Source organism: Nicotiana tabacum, chromosome 12, assembly GCF_000715075.1.
Source record: "Nicotiana tabacum cultivar K326 chromosome 12, ASM71507v2, whole genome shotgun sequence".
Classification (NCBI taxonomy): domain Eukaryota; kingdom Viridiplantae; phylum Streptophyta; class Magnoliopsida; order Solanales; family Solanaceae; genus Nicotiana; species Nicotiana tabacum.
The window spans coordinates 64,156,988-64,176,721 of NC_134091.1; positions in this window are offsets into that span (position 1 = coordinate 64,156,988).

Below are 19,734 nucleotides of genomic sequence, written 5' to 3' on the forward strand. Positions count from 1 at the left end.
CTTTGGGGTAAGGAATCCTAACTCGGTTTTGGTTAATTTACGTGAATCTATTGATAATTTTATCATTTAATTAGTGCTTGGAGTTGAAAAATTGGGGGAAAATAGTAGAAATTTCTTAGGCTAAAATTTGAGGATTTGAAAGGCGATTTGAGGTTGGATTTGAGTAATTCTTGTATGGTTGGACTCGTTATCGGATGGGTGTTCGGATTTTATAATTTTGGTCGGGTTCCGAGGCATGGACCCGATTTGACTTTTTGGGTTGACTTTTTATTTCTTTGCAAAGATCGTAATTTCATTGATTGAATTAGTTTCCTATAGTTTATATTTATAGTATGAAGTTGTTTTGGCTAGATTCGTGCCGTTCGGAGTTAGATAATCGAGGAAAAGGCCTACTAGTGGATTGATTTAGCATGATTTGAGGTAAGTGACTTGCCTAACCTTATGTGGGAGAATTACCCCTTAGGATTTGTATTGGTTGTGATAATTGTGATATGTGAAAGCCGTGTACGCAAGGTGACGAGTGTGTACACGGGCTAATTGTGAAAATTACCGGTATTAGCTATGTAGATTCCTTTCATGCCGTAATTGAGTTACCTTAACATGTTATAGTCATCATCTCTAGTCTATTTTCACATGTCTACTTGTCTTATTCTCTTACATGCTAATTGCCTTACATGTTTAATTGAAGTTCTTGTTTCCTTTATTCTATTTTCACTATTTGATCGTTGAACTCTTTATTTGAAATTTTTAAATCATGGAATATCTTATTGTTGAAATTGGTATTGAGATATAAAGGTCGTGATTCACATTGAGGCAAAGTGTTAAGTTGTGAAATACCATTATGTTAAGTTGTTCATTCCGGTTGCTATTGTTGAGACTCTTGTGTACATTGTGGTTGAGCCATGGGCTCTTTACTTTGAAAATACTGTATTTGTTTGGTTTCTCTGGCAAGTTGTGATATTGGGCACTTGAGGTGCGATTTGTGATATGTTGTGATATTGATACGCATGTGGTGGTATAAGGTTTTGGGGTTAAAATGCATGTGGTGAGATAAGGTGGATTTGATACGTGTGGCTAGTAGGGGAACTACTAGAAGTCATGCGGTGTGATAAGGTGGGCTAAAATGCGGGTTGCTATTTCAGAAAAATAATTTTCAAAACTAAATGTAAAGGCTCCCCCTGGTGATATAAGTAAAGTTTATGAGGCGGTACCTCGGTAGTGACCCTTCTTGATCTTTCTCTATTTGTTGTACTTGTCTTTGGTTGTTTTGTTTCCTTCCGTGATGTATTATTTGCCTTGATTCTGTAGCTAACTCTTGGTTACTCCTTACTGTTTCATTTCCTTGTCATTATTATTATATTGTTAAATCTTTCGTCATGTTTCTTATTATTTTCAGTAGGGCCTTGACCTAACCTTGTCACTACTCTATCGATGTTAGGCTTGGGACTTACTTGGTACCGTTATGGTGTACTCATGCTACGCTTCTGCACATCTTTTTTTGCAGATCCAGATAATTCCTATCAGTCCCGGCACCATTGAGCTGAGTTCGCATTTGGGGACTTTAAGGTACACCTGCCCGCGTCAGCAGGCCTCGGAGTCACCTTCTTTCCATTTCTATATTTTTCTTCTTTACTAGATACAATTGTATATGGATGGCTTTGATATTGGCATAGAGCTTGTGGCTTTTATTTCGCCGGGTTTTGGGCAAATGTATATATACTGAGTTGTGGAGATTTTGCTTATGCTAGTTGTTGGATTTTGAGCCTTTTGTTATTATTTTTGTTATCTCTGCATAAATGTTAGGCTTACCTCGTCTTAGAGACTAGGTGCGGTCACGACATCCTGCGGAGAAAAATTGGGATCGTGACATTAAGCCAGGTCATAGTAACTTATTGGCGACACGTGGCAGCCTCCAAAGTCTTCCTTTATGTCGACTTGGTCCACATATAACATGGTATTTTATGCCCCTACAATAACCACAAACTATTATGTAATATTTAACGTCACAAATTTCAAAAGCTTTTTAACCGTACAAATATTATAACATAACTGCAAATTTCAAAAGGTTTGTATTTATTTCTTAAATTTTATGCATAGTTAAGCTTTGCCACATAAATTGAAATGTGGGAATAAAGCAAAAAGTCGTGCACTGTATGATGGTGAACTTAGAGGAGTGGCCTAAACTATTCCTAATTCCTTCGAAGAAGTCAATTATCTCTCTCTCTCCAAAGCAGCGGCTGACAACTATCCAATGGTCTTCTTTCAATCAGCTTCAAAGCATATATCATGTGCTATTCAACATCATATCTTTAATCGTTAAAAGAGTGGTTAAATACCCATAAAACTAAGCTAGTGTTTAGACATAGATTTAATTGAAATTTGAAAAATAGATTTTTAAAATTGTGTTGAAAAATAATTTTTGAAAGTTGAAGTTGTATTTGTTCACTTTTAGCCTTTTTCTTTTCTTCTTTAGTTTAAAAAAGTCACCAGTTATGCGATTGGGTATTGGGTCCTCTTAACAAGGATTTACGTGCGGACAACAATAGAAGATTGATTTTCCATTTTTAGGGCTAACAACTGATGTTTGTATTGAAAATTAACAGTAGTTACGTATTAAATTACCCGCTGATGTAACTTTTGTTTTTAAATATTATCGATGCATAAAACTTATACATTCATTAAACAAAACTAAAATTTGGAAGGTTCCAATTTTCAAAAGTAATTAACAAAATCATTGCAGGGCACAAAGTGACTTCTTTTTAGAATAGCCTAGAAAGGAAGTAAGACGAAGTTATATTGAAAAGCAAAGAGTTGAGCATAGCCTAGAAAGGAAGAAAAATAAAAACAACGAAGTTTTATACCATATTATTTTATCTATCTTTAATTTATTATAAATTTTAGTATTATTTCATTTCAGCCCTGAAACAAGTGTCAACTTAAATTGAAAGTTATATGCAACAAGAATAAAGCTACAGTAGTTAAAGGGTGATTATTTGAATACATTTCGTCAAAAAATCATTGTTTATGTTATTTTAGGAAAAATTCAAAACTATCTAGATGGTACAATACTATTACCGGCCCGTGACTACTAATTAATTGCACAATTACACCTACAAAATAATTACCGACTATCTATTTGCTACAAAATAATGAGCTTTGTCGTTGATAACTCCACCTCCATCAACAAAGATGATGTTGACGGTGAAAAGGAAGCCTAGCACCGCCACAACCTGCTCTCCCGACTTTGGTACTGTATATGAAGTCCCAAACAGAATCTATCATATTTACATCCATTTTCTCTGAATGAATCATTGTCGTGTCCTTCAAGAAAACTTAGTTCACGACTTCAACTTCCTCTCTCTAAATGAGTCAACTCAATTTTTCTCATATATACTTCTACTCCTAAGCGCTTTTTTTTTTATTTCATCATTAAAGAACAAATTTAAAGAAATTTATAGGGATAGTAATTCGAAAAAAGTATAGCAAATATTATACGAATTTATGTAAAATCAGTGAGATTTTGCTTATTGCACCATTGATGAATATATCTTCACTAACACTATTAGAAAACTGTCAAAAAACATCCAGAATAACCGACCGAAATCGGTCGGAATCCAATAAAAATCAACCGATTTTCTACCAATTTTAATTCATCGAAATTACAATGATCGCTAATGCGAGGCGACCGCAGACGGTCGGCATCTTAATTATTCATATTTTTTAAAGTTATTCATTTCCAACCGAAATCGGACGGTATTATTAAAATTTTTAAAATTTAAAATCGCAAATTTCGACCGAAGTCGGTCGTGTTAAGGAATGAGAGTAAAATAGAACAATATAGTAATAGAGACAAGATGTATAGGAGGAGAATGCAGAAGTTATCTTATTCAAGTGTGTTTCTTGTGTGTCCTTCTTAAGATAAAGTATACCATATTTATAGGATATATGATACATGAAAGGTTACAAGAATACACTTAAATGTTACAAATATTAAGTGATGAATTAACTAAATACATGAACTCAAATGGTTCATGGAATAGGGATGTATGGAGTAATCAATGGACATCCACTTTAATATATTCATAACACCCCCCTTGGATGTCTATCTAAAAGATAATGTGCTTCGTTAAAACCTTACTAGGAAAAATTCAGTGGAAAAATGCCTAGTAAAGGAAAAAGTGTACACACATCTTGTAATACGCATTGAGTGATGCCTCATTAAAAACCTTACCAGGAAAACCCAATTGGGATAAAACCTTGGTTAAGGAAAAAAGAGTACAGCGCGTATTATACTCCTCCTGATGAAAACTTTATTTGATATCTCGAAGACGGTGCATTTTAATCTTATGCCTCAGCTTCTCAAATGTTGTTGTTGGCAATGCATTGGTGAATAAATCTGCCAGATTATCACTTGAGCGAATTTGTTGAACATCTATCTCACTATTTTGTTGAAGATCATGCGTGAAAAAGAACTTTGGTGAAATGTGTTTTGTGTGTCTCCTTTGATATATCCTACTTTTTGGTTGAGCTATGTAAGCAGCATTATTTTCATACAATATTGTTGGAATCTTTGTCTTTAAAGAAAGACCACACAGTCGTTGAATATGTTGAGTCACTGATCTCAACCATACATATTTTCGACTAGCTTCATGAATATCTATTATCTCTGCATGATTAGAAGATGTAGCAGCTAAAGTTTGTTTTATTGAACGCCATGAAATAGTTGTACCTCCACAAGTAAATAGATAGCCTGTTTGAGATCAGGCTCTATGTGGGTCAGACAAATAACCTACATCTGTATAACCAATCATTTGTGAATCAGATTCATAAGAATACAATAATCCCTTATCAATAGTCCCCGAAGGTATCTGAAAATATGCTTAATCCCATTCAAGTGTCTTGTTGTTGGAAAGGAACTAAATCTTGCTAATAAACTTACTGCAAAAGTTATATTTGGTCGAGTATTATTTTCAAGATACATTAGTGCCCCAATTGCACTAAGATATGGAGTTTTATTACCAAGAAGCTCTGCGTTATTTTCATGAAGTCGAAATGGATCTTTATTTATATCAAGTGATCTCACAACCATCGGGGTACTCAATGGATGTGCTTTATCCATATAAAAGCTCTTTAGTATCTTTTCGGTATAAGTTGATTGATGGAAAAAATTCCATCTTTCATATGCTCAATTTGTAGACCAAGACGAAATTTTGTCTTTCCAAGATCTTTCATTTCAAACTCTTTCTTCAAACAGTTTACTACTTTTGGAAGCTCCCCGAGGGTTCCAATGATATTTAGATCATTAACATACATAACGATTATAACAAATTCAGATCCAGACATTTTTATAAAGACACAGGGATAAACTTGATCATTCTTATACCCTTCTTTCAGCAAGTACTCACTCAAGCGATTATACCACATTCGCCCTGATTGTTTCAATCCATATAAGGATGTTTGAAGCTTTATTGAATAAGTTTCCCGTAAACCTTTATAAGCTTCAGGCACTTTAAACCCTTCAGGAATTTTCATATAGATTTCGTTATGTGATGTGCCATACAAATAGGCTGTGACAACATCCATCAGACGCATATCAAGTTTTTCATGAACTGCCAGATTTATAAAATACCTGACGGTGATTACATCCACCACAGGAGAATATGTCTCCATATAATCAATGTAGGGCCTTTGTGAAAATTCTTGTGCCACAGGTCATGCTTTATATCTAACGACTTCATTTTTATCATTTCGTTTTCGCACAAAAAAACATATATATCCCACTGGCTTTATTCCTTCAGGTGTTCGAACTATACATCTGAATATTTTACGTTTCTCAAGTAAAGTTAATTTTGCATGGATAGCATCTTTCCATTTTGGCCAATCATTTCTCTGTCTACATTCATTGACAGATCTTGGTTCAAGATCCTCATCTTGTTGCATTATTTCAACAGCAACATTATAAGCAAAAACATTGTCGATAATAATATTATTTCGGTTCCACCTTTTTCTCATAGAGGCATAACTTATTGAGATCTCTTCATTCTTATTATTTTCAGGTACCTGGACCTCCTCTGAGGTCTTATCATTTGTTATGTCACATGACTCATTTTGAGTAATTGCCTCCATATTACGATCCTCTAGATCATTTGCTCATTTTCTCTTTCGGGAATTTTTATCTTTGGAACCAATTGGTCTGCCATGTTTCAAGCGTGGCTTAGACTCATTTGCATTTATAGATTGTCCAACCGGGACATCAATTCGAATAGGAGCATTAGCAGCTGGAATATGTGACTTAGTCACCCTTGGTAGGTCAGTGAATGCATCTGTCAGTTGATTTGCAATATTTTATAAATAAATTATCTTTTGCCCCTGATGAAAATTTTATTTGATATCTCGGAGACGACGCATTCCAATCTTATGTCTTTTTGCAATTGCTTATTTTATCCTCCTAATATTGGGTATACTGATTCATCAAAATGGCAATCAGCAAATCTTGTCGTAAATAAATCTCCAGTCATAGGTTCCAAATATTTTATAATAGAAGGAGATTCATACCCAACATATATTCCCAATCTTCTTTGGGGACCCATCTTTGTGCGTTGTGGTGAAGTAATTGGAATATATACCGCACATCCAAATATTCTGAGATGGGAAACATTTGGCTCCTAGACAAAAGTTAATTATAATGGGGAGACTTTATGATAACTTGTGGGCCTGATCCACACAATAGCTGTTGCATGCAAAATAACATGACCCCATGCCGAAATGGGAAGTTTTGTTTTCATAAGCATTGGTCTAGCAAATAATTAGAGGCGTTTGATCAATGACTCCGCCAGACCATTTTGAGTATGAACATGAGCAACTGGATGCTCAATTGTTATCCTAGTTGATGTACAATAATCATTAAAGGCATGTGACGTTAATTCACTAGCATTATCAAGACGAAGTGTCTTAATTGTATAATATGGAAACTGTGCTCTTAATCTTATTAATTAAGTCAGTAACCTCGCAAAGGTTAAATTGCAGGTTGATAACAAGCACACATGTGACCATCTTGTAGATGCATTTATCAAGACCATATAATATCTGAATGGTCCACATGGAGGGTGTATGGGCCCACATATATCACCCTGTATACGTTCAAAAAATGCAGGAGATTCAACTCTAACTTTAATTACTGATGGTCTAATAATCAGTTTGCCTTGAGAATATGCAGCACAAGAGAATTCTTTAGTTTGAAGAATCTTCTAGTTCTTCAATGAATGACTATGTGAATTTTTAATTATTTTGCGCATCATATTATAACCGGGATGGCCCAACCAGTAATGCCAAATAATAAAATCATTAGTAAACCTTTTGTTTACTATGGCATGTGATTCGACTACACTAATACTAGTATAGTATAATCCAGAGGAATATGCGGGAAGCTTTTCAAGAACATACTTCTTTTCCGCTTTTATTGTAGTAATATAAAGGTATTCAACCTTTCCTTCATTAGTGGTCTCAATATGATAGCCATTTTGGTGAATATTTTTGAAACTCCAAGTTTTTTTGACATACTACAATATAGTGCATCATTAACAGCCAATATAGTTCCTCCTCGTAGTAATGAAGTCGCTCTTCCAGAGCCCTCAATTAATTTTGTCCTACCAGATACTGTTATGATATTGGCTTCTTTCATAATTAAATAAGAGAAATATCTCTTATCTTTTAATATGGTGTGCGTCGTAGCACTATCAAGAAGGCATATTTCTTCTTTATCTACGGCCAACTGAATATTGAGAAGTTTTCATATTCTTCATAAAGAAAAAAAATGCATCATAAGTAATATTGAAAAATTTAAGAACAAAAGAAACCGTACTTAGGAAAGTCAATACTGACAACATAAAACGTTTTATTCAAAATATGAACTTCATAAAAAAATAATTATTCTTATAATTTTTCCAGTAATAAGTCTTCAGTTATGATGCACAGAGAAGTCTTCAGCTTCTAAATGAGTAATATCTGCAAGACCTTCAAAAATATCATCTTTATAGGCAAGGTTTGCGTCAACTTTATCACGATTATTCATAGGGCCCGCCTCAACATCATTTTGAAAGCTCAAGTGAGTCTCAATTTAATTTTGTTTCCTTTTTATGGAGGCTTGATAAAGTTTGACAAAATATTCCGGTGTATGATAAATTCGTGCCCAATGATTTTGCATACCACATCGGTGGCAATATTACCTTTGCCTTTTGAAGGATTATTCTGAGAACCCTTATTATTTTCTTGTTTATAACGACCACCAGCATGGTGATTATTATTCCGTCCCTTTCCATGTCCACATATATTTATACGGCCATGATAATTATTTTGTCTTCTTTCAGACTTTTGATTTATTGCTATCACATTCGCTTCTGGGAATGGAGCTGATTCGGTACTGGGGCGGACTTCATGATTTTTCATTAAAAGGTATCATTTTCACACTGCCATTATCATATCATCAATATGGACAATTGGGACCTGAACCCAATGTCTTACCCATATGAAACGTGTTAGGCAATAATATGATGGGACTTGAACCCAACATCTTATTGTCATGGTGCACCAGGACTTGAACCTGGTGTCTTACCCTTACGGTGCAGTGAGACTTGAACCCACTGTCTTATGCTCATATAATATTTATCACAAATTATCTCATTCTCTTTAGAGAATGAAACATAATTTTAGATCGCCACAAATTCAAGTTTTGATAAATTTAATATAGTATAAAACTATCTTACTAATAGTAGAATTAATCTACATGATAAAAAAAATTATAACAAGTAGTATGCCTTAAATATTCTGGCTATAACTATACACATGTCATGAAAGCATATGTCACGACCCAACTCCTCCTACAGGCCGTGATGGCGCCCAACGTCATCGCTAGGCAAGCCAACGGTAAACTAGCCATATATTTATTGCTTTTAATATTTTCAAAGTAGTTGATTTTTATTTATTAAGTAAATGAATAGTGAAAAATTTAATAAAGTAAAGTGTAAACTAATAAAAGAGAAAATATGAAGAAATAAATACTCAAAAGTCATAAAGTGTCTACTAGCATGTTCCTAAGACCCAGTGCCGCAAGTGTATGAGCAACTAGTAGAATATACAAAATACCTAAGCTACTGTCTGAAAGTGAGATAGACAGAAAGTAAATACAAAATAGAGAGACTGCGGGTGCTGCAGAACGGACTCAGAGAGCAGCTCACCACTAAGCCTCAGGATAACGGGGGTGCGCGCCTGAATGGACGCTAGAACATAACTAGTTTGACTTCCCCAGCACCAATATACAACCCACACTATGTCTACGGAGCCTCTTAAAAGTTACAAAAGAGTGTTATGATAGTGCCGGCAATAAGGCCCCGGCTATACCTCGAGACGTGATAATAATATGAACAAAAGATACAATACGTGACCCCGGGATGAAGTGGGGCTCACCAAGTCTGCTAGGAAGAGGATGTACCACTATCGCGGATCAACACTGCCTGCTATGGATTCACCTGCATCCATTAAAGATGCAGCGCCCCTGGCAAAAGGGACGTTAGTACTGTCGAATAGTACTAGTATGTAAAACTAAACACCATCTCAATAGAATGAATAATAATACAAGAGGGAACAGTCAAGATTTCAATAAGAGCTTCAAATAATACTAAAACATCAAGTTAAGGATCACATAAGTTTTCAAGTCAATTTCCATGTTATTAGGTTGGGTGATGTTTAGTGCCGATATACCATAATTCACAATACCACCATATTCTTACATGGAGTCTGATCATGACCCGATCGGCTAGGTCGTCTCATTTGAGACATCAACCATAACCATAATTTCATTATAATTTCCAGTACAGTCACCACCATGTGTGCGGCATGGCATCCGATCACGGGCCGTTCGACTAGGCCGTCTCACCCAAGACATTACCCTTTTCAGTCAATCATCTCACATCATACTTCTTTCATATCCTTTCTATTCATTGGAACTAGTGGACATAATTATAAATTCATTCTTGGCACTTGACCGTATTTCATAATTCCAGTTCTTTTTCCACATTCAAGCATCGTTATCATTATCAACAACAATAAAGCTTCCCATTCAAGACATTAAATTCACATATGAGAAATTTGGGAATCTTAGGCACATAGAGGCTTTTCATACAATTTGGCATAACAACCTTTATTTGATCTTGACATGAAGAAGTCTTAACATTTCTAACACATATTCCATATTTTGAACACATCCTCAAATGGAAAGATGACATGATGAAGCATTTAGAATAAATATTGAACACACATCCTTCAACACAAACATATTAGGAATAACCAATTCTATAATGATCAATTTGGGACTTACACCAATTACATGAACACCGTAGGATTCGATTCTAAGAAGAAGGGGGTTTAGCCAACATACCTCAATTGAGCTTCCTTTAGTACTCTAAAATATTCCGAAATTCTTAGCACTTCGATCTATTTTAGAAATATAACAAGTTGGACAAAAATTAGGAAGATGGTCATGATTCTAGCTCATTTGAGCACATTATCAAACACTAGGTGTGCATTAATGTTTTTAAGGCCCTTTTGTGAAAGATTACATCATTCCCAACCCATTCTCTACCATTTTTAGCTCACAACCTTCCCACATTCTTTAATAACACATGCATGCAAGATAACAACTCCCCACACCCAAGAATTGTCTTTATAATTATCCTATTTTTGTAAATTTTCGAAATTGAGAGCTAGGACATAGATTCTTACCTTTAGGATGAAGACTTCTTTGTAATCCTCAATGACTGAGCAAGAATTGATGGATAATAGGTTGAAGGTTACTCCCCCACACTAAGCACTCTTTCTCACTCTAAAAGTATCAGATTTTTGCTCAAAATATGGCCATTTGCGAATATATAACGAAGTAGGGTCGGGTTATAAAAACCCAAAAATGAAGCCCCGGAACAGGATATGCGGTTCACAGAATAGACAGCGTAATTGCCTTCCATAACTGGGCAAATCTGACTCGGTTTGCGGTAATTATGCGACCCACAGACCTGTTCTGCGGTCGCATAATGCGCTGCAGGACCTCCCTCCGAAAAATCTCAAAGCTGGATATTCGATCAGAGTGTGGCCTGCGAAATAGTTTTGTGGTTGTATAATGGGTCGTGAAAATGACATAAAAAATGGCCCAAAATACTGTCTCACTCTGCGACCATTATGCGGTCCGCAGAGTGATTTTGCGGCTGCATAGTGGGCCGCAGAAGTGCATTTCTTCTGCCCAAATTTTTCCTTTACTTTCCAGTGCATTGCTCAACCCAAAAAGTCCGAGCCGCAGCGAGCTTTTATACAATACTCAAACACGTAAGCCTAGTTCGGCACCACGAAACATTATTTTTTCTTAGCAAAATCTTAAGGGGCCTTACAATAAATCAGCTCCAAATCCTCAACTTGGTTCCAAACAACCCGAAACTAGCCAAATATTGTATAAATTAATCAATATATACTCACAAGTTCATAATTTAACTATTAGAGTAATTAACCAACCAAAATTGGGAGATTCTAAAAATTCACCCACGGGCCCACGTGCCCCGATTGCGAAAATGTTCAAAGATAAATGTTACTCATAACCTCAAAAACTCAAATATAAATTTTTTACCCAATTCCATAATTATTTTCGTGGTTAAATCCTATTTTTATCAAAACCTAGGTTTTCCAACTAAACCCACAATTTCTACATTTTATGTGTTAAGAATCTACCTAAAGTGCATGTATTAAACTCATATTATATAGAAACTACTTACCTCAAAGTGCTAGGTGAAAACCCCTCTTCAAAGATCTCTAAAATCGTCCAAGAAGTGAAAGAAATGAACCAAAATAGCCTATGCCCGACATTAAATGGACCTCACTGCCTTCAGGGGTTTTCGTACCTGCAATCGTACTGTCGGACATGTGGCTCCACTTCTGCAGACAAACTCATCCCAGGTGTGGACCATGCCTGGGTTTGCCATTCTTGCATCTGCGGGAGAAGCCTCGCTTCTGCGAGCCCGCTTTTGCAGCGAAAGCGTAGTACCTGCGAACCCAGGCTGGTTGATTCTGCTTCTGCGATCGACTTTCTTGCACCTGCGAGTGCACAAGTGCGGTTCCTGCTCTGCTTCTATGACGACTGGTCAAACCATACAGGTCGCTTCTATGGTGAATAGCTCGCTTCTGCGAGCTCGCACCTGTGGCAGATTCTTCGAAGATGCAATTGCACCAGAACCCCTGCTGCTTCAGCCCTCCTTCCAAGCTCAAACATGATTCGAAATCACGAGACGGACTTGCTCGACCCCTCGAAACTCATAAAACAACATCAAAACTAAGAATTGCACCCCAAACCAAATCAAATCAACCCATGAACTTCAAGTTCTTTCAACTTACTCCGAACGCGTCGAATCATACTTAGACTACTCGGAATGACACCAAATTTTGCTAGCAAGTAATAAAAAACCATACAGAACTATTCCCAGGTTTGGAATCCCAAATGGACCTCGATAATACCAAAACCTACTTCAAACCAAATTTAAAGAACTTGAAAACCTTTAATGCGCCAACTTTTAATATTAAGCGTCGAAACGCTCCCGGGTCATCCAAAATCCGATCCGAACATACACCCGAGTCCAAAATCATCATACGAACCTATTAGGACCATCAAATCCCGGTTCCGAGCTCGTTTATTAAAAATGTTGACTAAGTCAAACTTAACCATTTTAAGCCAATATTAAGGAACTAAGTGTTCCGATTTTCAACCCGAACCCTTCCAAACCCGAACTAACCATCCCCGCAAGTCATAAAATAGTAAAATCACATACGAGGAGTCTTATTTAGAGGAATGAGGATCTAGAAAGCAAAACAGCCGGTCGGGTCGTTACATTCTCCACCTCTTAAACAAATGTTCGTCCTCGAACGGGTCTAGAATCATACTTGGAGTACCGAATAGGTGTGGATATCTGCTCCGCATGTCCTCCTCGGTCTCCTAAGTCGCCTCCTCAACTGGTTAAACCCTCCACTGAACCTTTACTGTAGAAATATTCTTGGACTTCAACTGGCAAACCTGCCTATCAACAATGGCAACTGGCTCCTCCTCATAACCCATGCTCTCATCTAGCTGAACTGTGTTGTAGTCTAACACATGCGACCTGTTGACATGATACTTTCGTAGCATAGACACGTGGAAAACCGGATGAATTACTGATAGAATGGGAGGCAAAGAAAGCTCGTAAGCAACCTCCCCAACTCGCCTCAACGCCTCAAATGGACCTATAAACCTTGGGCTCAACTTGACCTTCTTCGCGAACCTAATGATTCCCTTCATCGGCGAGACTTTCAAGAGAACCTTCTCGCCCACCATAAATGATAAATCATGTGCCTTCTGATCCATGTAACTCTTCTGTGTGGACTATGTTGTGCGAAGTCTCTCCTGAATCAACTTCACCTTCTCCAAGGCATCCTTCACCAAATCAGTACCATAAAACCTAGCCTCGTCGGGCTCGAACCATCCGATGGGCGAACGACATCGCCGACTATACAAAGCCTCAAATGGAGCCATCTCAATGGTGGACTGATAGCTGTTTTTATAAGCAAACTTGGCCAAATACAAGAATCGATCCCACTGCCCTCAGAAGTCAATCACACATGCTCTGGGCATATCCTCCAAGATCTGAGCATATCCTCTGAAGTTGGTCTTTGGATGAAAGGCTGTGCTGAGCTCTACCCGGGTCCCCAACTCACTTTGTACTGCCCTCCAGAAATGCTAAGTAAATTGTGGGCTCCTTTCTGATATGATGGAAACAGGCACACCATGCAACCGGACAATCTCTTGAATGTAAATATGGGCCAATCTCTCTGACGAATATGTAGTCACTACCGGAATGAAGTGTGCTGACTTGGTCAACCTGTCGACAATGACCCAAAATGCATTGGACTTCCTCAAAGTCCGTGGCAACCCAACTATGAAGTCCATAGTGATGCGCTCCCATTTCCACTAAGGTATAACCATCTACTGGAGTAGGTCACCTGGCCTCTGATGCTCATACTTAACCTGCTGTCAATTTAGACATCTCGCCACGTACTCAACGATGTCCTTCTTCATCTGCCGCCACTAATAATGCCTCATCTTGTCGCTATATATCTTCTTAGCTCCTGGATGAATAGAATACTGAGAACTGTGTGCCTCATCTAGAATCGTTTCCCTCAATCCATCAATATTAGGAACTATCTCTCTGAGAACCAATAAGTGCAGATCATCGTACTGATGAGCCTTGATCTGCTCGAATAATGAAGACTGAGCGACGACGCATGCAAGAACTTGGCTGGGCTCTGATATCCAACCTTACAAGTCTGTTAGCCAAGGACTGAATGTCCAAATCTAATGGCCTTGCCTCTGCTAAAATGAATGCCAAACTACCCTTACTCTCAGCCTTTCTGCTCAAGGCATCCGCAACCATATTCGCCTTGCCCGAATGATAAAGGATGGTAATGTCATAATCTTTTAGTAACTCAAGACACCTGTGCTGCCTCAAATTGAGATCCCTCTACTTGAACAAATGCTGCAAGCTGCGATGATTGGCGTAAACCTCACAGGACACCCCAAAAAGATAATGCCTCCAGATCTTGAGAGAATGAACTATCGCGATCAACTCCAAATCGTGTACAGGGTAATTTTGTCGTGGGGATGCAGCTGGCATGAAGCATATGCAATAACTCGCCCCTACTGCATCAATACATAACCCAAGCCAATGGGTGAAGCGTCGCAATACGCCGTATATATCTCTGAACTGGAAGGCAACACTAACACCAGTGTTGTATTCAATGCGGTCTTGAGCTTCTGAAAGCTCACCTCGCAATCATCAGACCATCGGAACGGAGCACCCTTCTGGGTCAATCTAGTTAGAGGTGCTGCAATAGATGAAAAGCGCTCCACAAACCGGCGATAATAACATGCTAACCTCAAGAAGCTCCTGATCTCGGTTGCTGTGGTAGGACGGGGCCAACTCTGAACTGCCTCGATCTTCCTAGAATCTACCTTAATATACTCGCCTGATACATCATGCCCCAAGAATGCCACATAATCCAACCAGAAGTCACACTTGGAGAACTTAGCATATAGCTTATGTTCCCGCAAGGTCTGAAGCAACACTCTCAAATGTTGCTCGTGCTCCCCCATGCTACGTGAGTAGATCAATATGTCATCAATGAAGACAATGACAAACAAGTCAATATATGGCCCGAATACCCGATTCATCAAATCCATAAATGCCGCTAGGGCGTTAGTCAAGCCAAAGGACATCACTAGAAACTCATAATGGCCATATCTGGTCTGGAAAGCCATCTTTGGGACATCAGATTCACAAAACTTCAGCTGATGATACCCCGATCTCAAGTTGATCTTAGAGAATACCCTGGCACCCTACAACTGGTCAAACAAATCATCAATATGCGACAACGAGTACTTGTTCTTAATGGTAACTTTGTTCAACTAGCGGTAATCAATGCGCATCTGCTTAGTTCCATCTTTCTTCTTCACGAACAACACGGTGCACCCCAAGGCTACACACTCGGCCTGACGAACCCCTTTGCTAGCAACTCCTCAAGTTGTTCTTTCAACTCTTTCAACTCTTTCAGAGCCATGCAGTACAGTGGAATAGAGATAGGCTGGGTAGCTAGAGCAAAATCAATACAGAAATCGATATCACAATATGGTGGCATGCTTGGTAGATCAGAAGGAAACATATCAGAGAACTCCCGGACCACGTGCACTGAATCAATTACCGGAGTATATGTAGTACTATAATGAACATAGGCTAGATAATCCAAACAACCCTTCTCGACCATGTGTCGAGCCTTCAGAAAAGAGATAACCCGGAATCGGCCACTAGCGCGGACACATAAACATGAGTACCCAAGGACTCACGAGGAACACCAAGCAAATGAGCAAACAGAGATGAAATATATGAATATGTAGACCCTCGATCAAATAGAACCAAAGCATCCCTACCGTAGACAAAAATAATACATGTAATCATGGCATCTGAGACCAGTGCATCTGGTCTGGCTAGAAAAGCATAGAACCTAGCTGGAACGCCACCTAACTGGCCATCACATCTAGGAAGACCCTACCCACCTGCCCTCCACCTCTAGGTGGCCGTACGACTGGTGCGGCAGCTGGTGCTGTAATCATAGGCTGATGACCCTGCTGTACTGCATTGCCCCGAAGTTTAGGACAAAATCCCTTTATGTGGCCAGGATCCCCTCACTCAAAATAATCCCTCGGAACGGTGGATTGCTAACCTGAATTCTGACCCTGATGTCTTGAATACCCACTAGAGGAACCCTGAATAGCTGGTGGGCAGTAGGAGCCTCTAGAATAGCACTGAAATAGGGCCACACTGGAACACCCCGAGGAGGCGGCGGTGCTGGATATGTGCGCCTGCTAGACTGACCCCTCACAAAATGACCTCTGCTCCCAGATAGAGCAACACCGAACCCTCCAAAATACCAAAATCGCTTGTCTTATGATGTCTGCTCTCGACTTCGCTGACGAACACACTCGATCCTCCAAGCTATCTCCACAACCAGCTCGTAAGAAGTCCCCATCTCAACATCTTGGGCCATAGTGGCTTGGATACGAGAGTGCAAACCTGCAACAAACCTTCAAACTCTATCTGCATCGGTGGGAAGTATCATAAGTGCATGGCGAGACAACTCAGAGAATCTCGCCTCAGAGTCGGTCACCGACATCTAACCCTACTGAAGCTGCTCGAACTAAAATCGTAGCTCTTCTCTCTGAGAGGGTGGAATATATCTATCCATAAATAGGTGTGTGAATTGGTCCCAAGTCAAGGGAGGAGAACCTGCTAGCCTGCCGAAAAGATAGGACTGCCACCATCTACGGGCCCTGCCCTCTAGCTGAAAGGTGGTCAAGTCCACCCCGTGGGACTCCAATATCATTATGTTATGCAGTATGTCCCTACAACGATCAATAAAGTCCTGGGGGTCTTCATGTCACTCACCTCCAAAGACAGGATGATGTAGCCCGGTCCATCTATCCAATAGCTTCTGTGGCTCGCAGGCCACAGCTGGTCTGGGCTCAGGTATAGCTGCTGCAATGGTAAAGCTAAGCCCACAGGTAGTGTACTCGGGGCCTGATACACGATAGCTGCATGCCCTAGAGCTTGAGCGGTAGGGGTATGTGCTTCCCCCCGCTTGAGATGTGGCTGGGTATGCCGGAAATAAACTAGCCTGAGTAATAGAATCCATGAAACGCAGCATACGGCCCATGACCTCCTTGAATCCTAGGGCCGGCTCCGCTGCAGGTAAGTCACCCTGCTCCTCAATAATAGTATCCTCCACTGGATCCACTGGTGGCACAATTGGAGAAACTCCACGACACCCTCATCCCCTACCACGAGCTGGAGCCTTCCCTCGGCCTCTTCCTTGGCCTCTAGCAACAGGGGGAGTAGCTCCTCCACAGTCGGGTACATATGCCGCGCGCGTTCTCACCATCTGTGAGAGAATACGAGAAAGATACTTAGCACAACATCAATTGCACGATAGTAGATGAAGAAAGAAAAGTTTTCTAATACCCTATAGCCCCTCGAAGATAAGTACCGACGTGTCTGCACCGATCCGCAAGACTCTATTAGGCCTTCTCATAACTCGTGAGCCCTACGTGAACCTAATGCTCTGATACTATGTTGTCACGACCTAGTTCCTCCTATACGTCGTGATGGCGCCTAACGTCATCGCTAGGCAAGCCAACGGTGAACTAGCCATATATTTAATCTTTTTAATAATTTCAAAGTAGTTGATTTTTAGTTATTAAGTAAATGAATAGTGGAAAATTTAATAAAGTAAAGCATAAACTAATAAAAGAGCAAATACGAAGAAATAAATACTCAAAAGTCATAAAGTGTCTACTAGCCTGTTCCCAAGATCCAGTGTCACAAGTGTATGAGCAACTAGTAGAATATACAAAATACCTAAGCTACTGTCTGAAAGTGAGATAGACAGAAAGTAAATACAAAAGATAGAGACTGCGGGTATTGCAAAATGGACTCAGAGAGCAGCTCACCACTAAGCCTCAAGATAACGGGGGTGCACGCCTAAATGGACACCAGATGCACCTACCTCAGATCCTGCACGATTAGTGCAGAAGTGTAGCGTGAGTACATAAACAACATGTACCCAATAAGTATCCAGTCTAACCTTGAAGAAGTAGTAATGAGGGGTCGACATCGACACTATCTATAGGCCAGTAAATAAAATACAGAATTCTAAATAGGCATGGAATATATGAATAATAATAATAACACAATAGCAAGCAGTGAATAAATGATTCTTTAACTGATAGTAAATTCCAAAGTCTCCAACTAACGTAAAGTGTCCTTCATAAGATAAAATATACCCTATTTATAGGATATAGGATATATGAAAGGTTACAAGAATACACCTAAATGTTACAAATATTAACTGATGAATTAACTAAATACATGAACTCAAATAGTTCATGGAATAGGGATGTAAGGAGTGTTCAATGGACATCCATTTTAATATATTCTTAACAGGTTGGTATTATTAAAATATTTAAAATTTAAAATAAAAAATTTCGACCAAGGTCGATCGGTAATTTTAAAGTTTTGGGAAATTCAATTAAACATTTTTGACCGACTTCGGTCGGTAGCAGGTCGGTTTTCTGGGTAAGTTTTTGGCAGAATACAAATGTTTTACAGCTGCACCACCTGCCAACAACCAATCACCTATAATGGTAGCATTACATTGCTGTCATTCAACCAATAATAACAATAACTATAACAACAATAATAACTATCAAAACTATATTAACAATATTTATAGAGTTTCAAAATATCCAACAACAAAACGTTTCACAAGTTAAAAGTTCAAACATCATTCAATGAGTGTTATGTACTACATCATCTCCATAAGCTTCATCGTTGGCATGTTTCGAAGGATCACGACGAGAAGGATTAGCATCTGGGGAAACTCACGAGACCAGGGAATCGGGAAAGAACCACTAGCAAGAAGATTAGCCAGCTTTATCGTCCCTCTTTTCTAGATGACCTTTAAGGGTATCAAATTGTTTATCGCTCTTTTATTCTCTAGCATTTTCCTCTTCAAGCTCTGCTGACAGCTTTGCGATCTTCTTCTCCATAGCCGAGAGAGTCGACCTATCAAGTGCCTCGCACTGGGCAGAAGTCCTTGTACCTTGCAATCCAACCATGTAGCGCCAAAATGATGTCTCTGGAAGGCCGTATGCTATCCCATTTTTAGGACCACCGACAACATCCAACCATATCTTCTGCACTTCTTCGTCTGAAATGGAAGATCGCTCGCCTTGGTCATTCGGTGGCAAGCTCTAAGTGTACTCCTCCATAGTAGTCTTGTAGCAAACCTTTATTTAGAAGATAGAAAATTATTAACTATATAATATTGTAAATATTAATTTCAAGTTATAGTAGTTATGATACTTACATATGTAGTCTTCGCCCGGTCCTCGACCCATCTAGTTGGATCTGTCGGTGCCTTCTTCTTCCGGATGTGAGTCTCCATGAAGAACTCATCATGAGTCATCTTCCTCCCATATATTTTTCCTACAAATATAATCAAATATGTTAACTAAATTAAAATATATAAATATAGTTCGATAAAAATTGATTAAAATATTTTAAG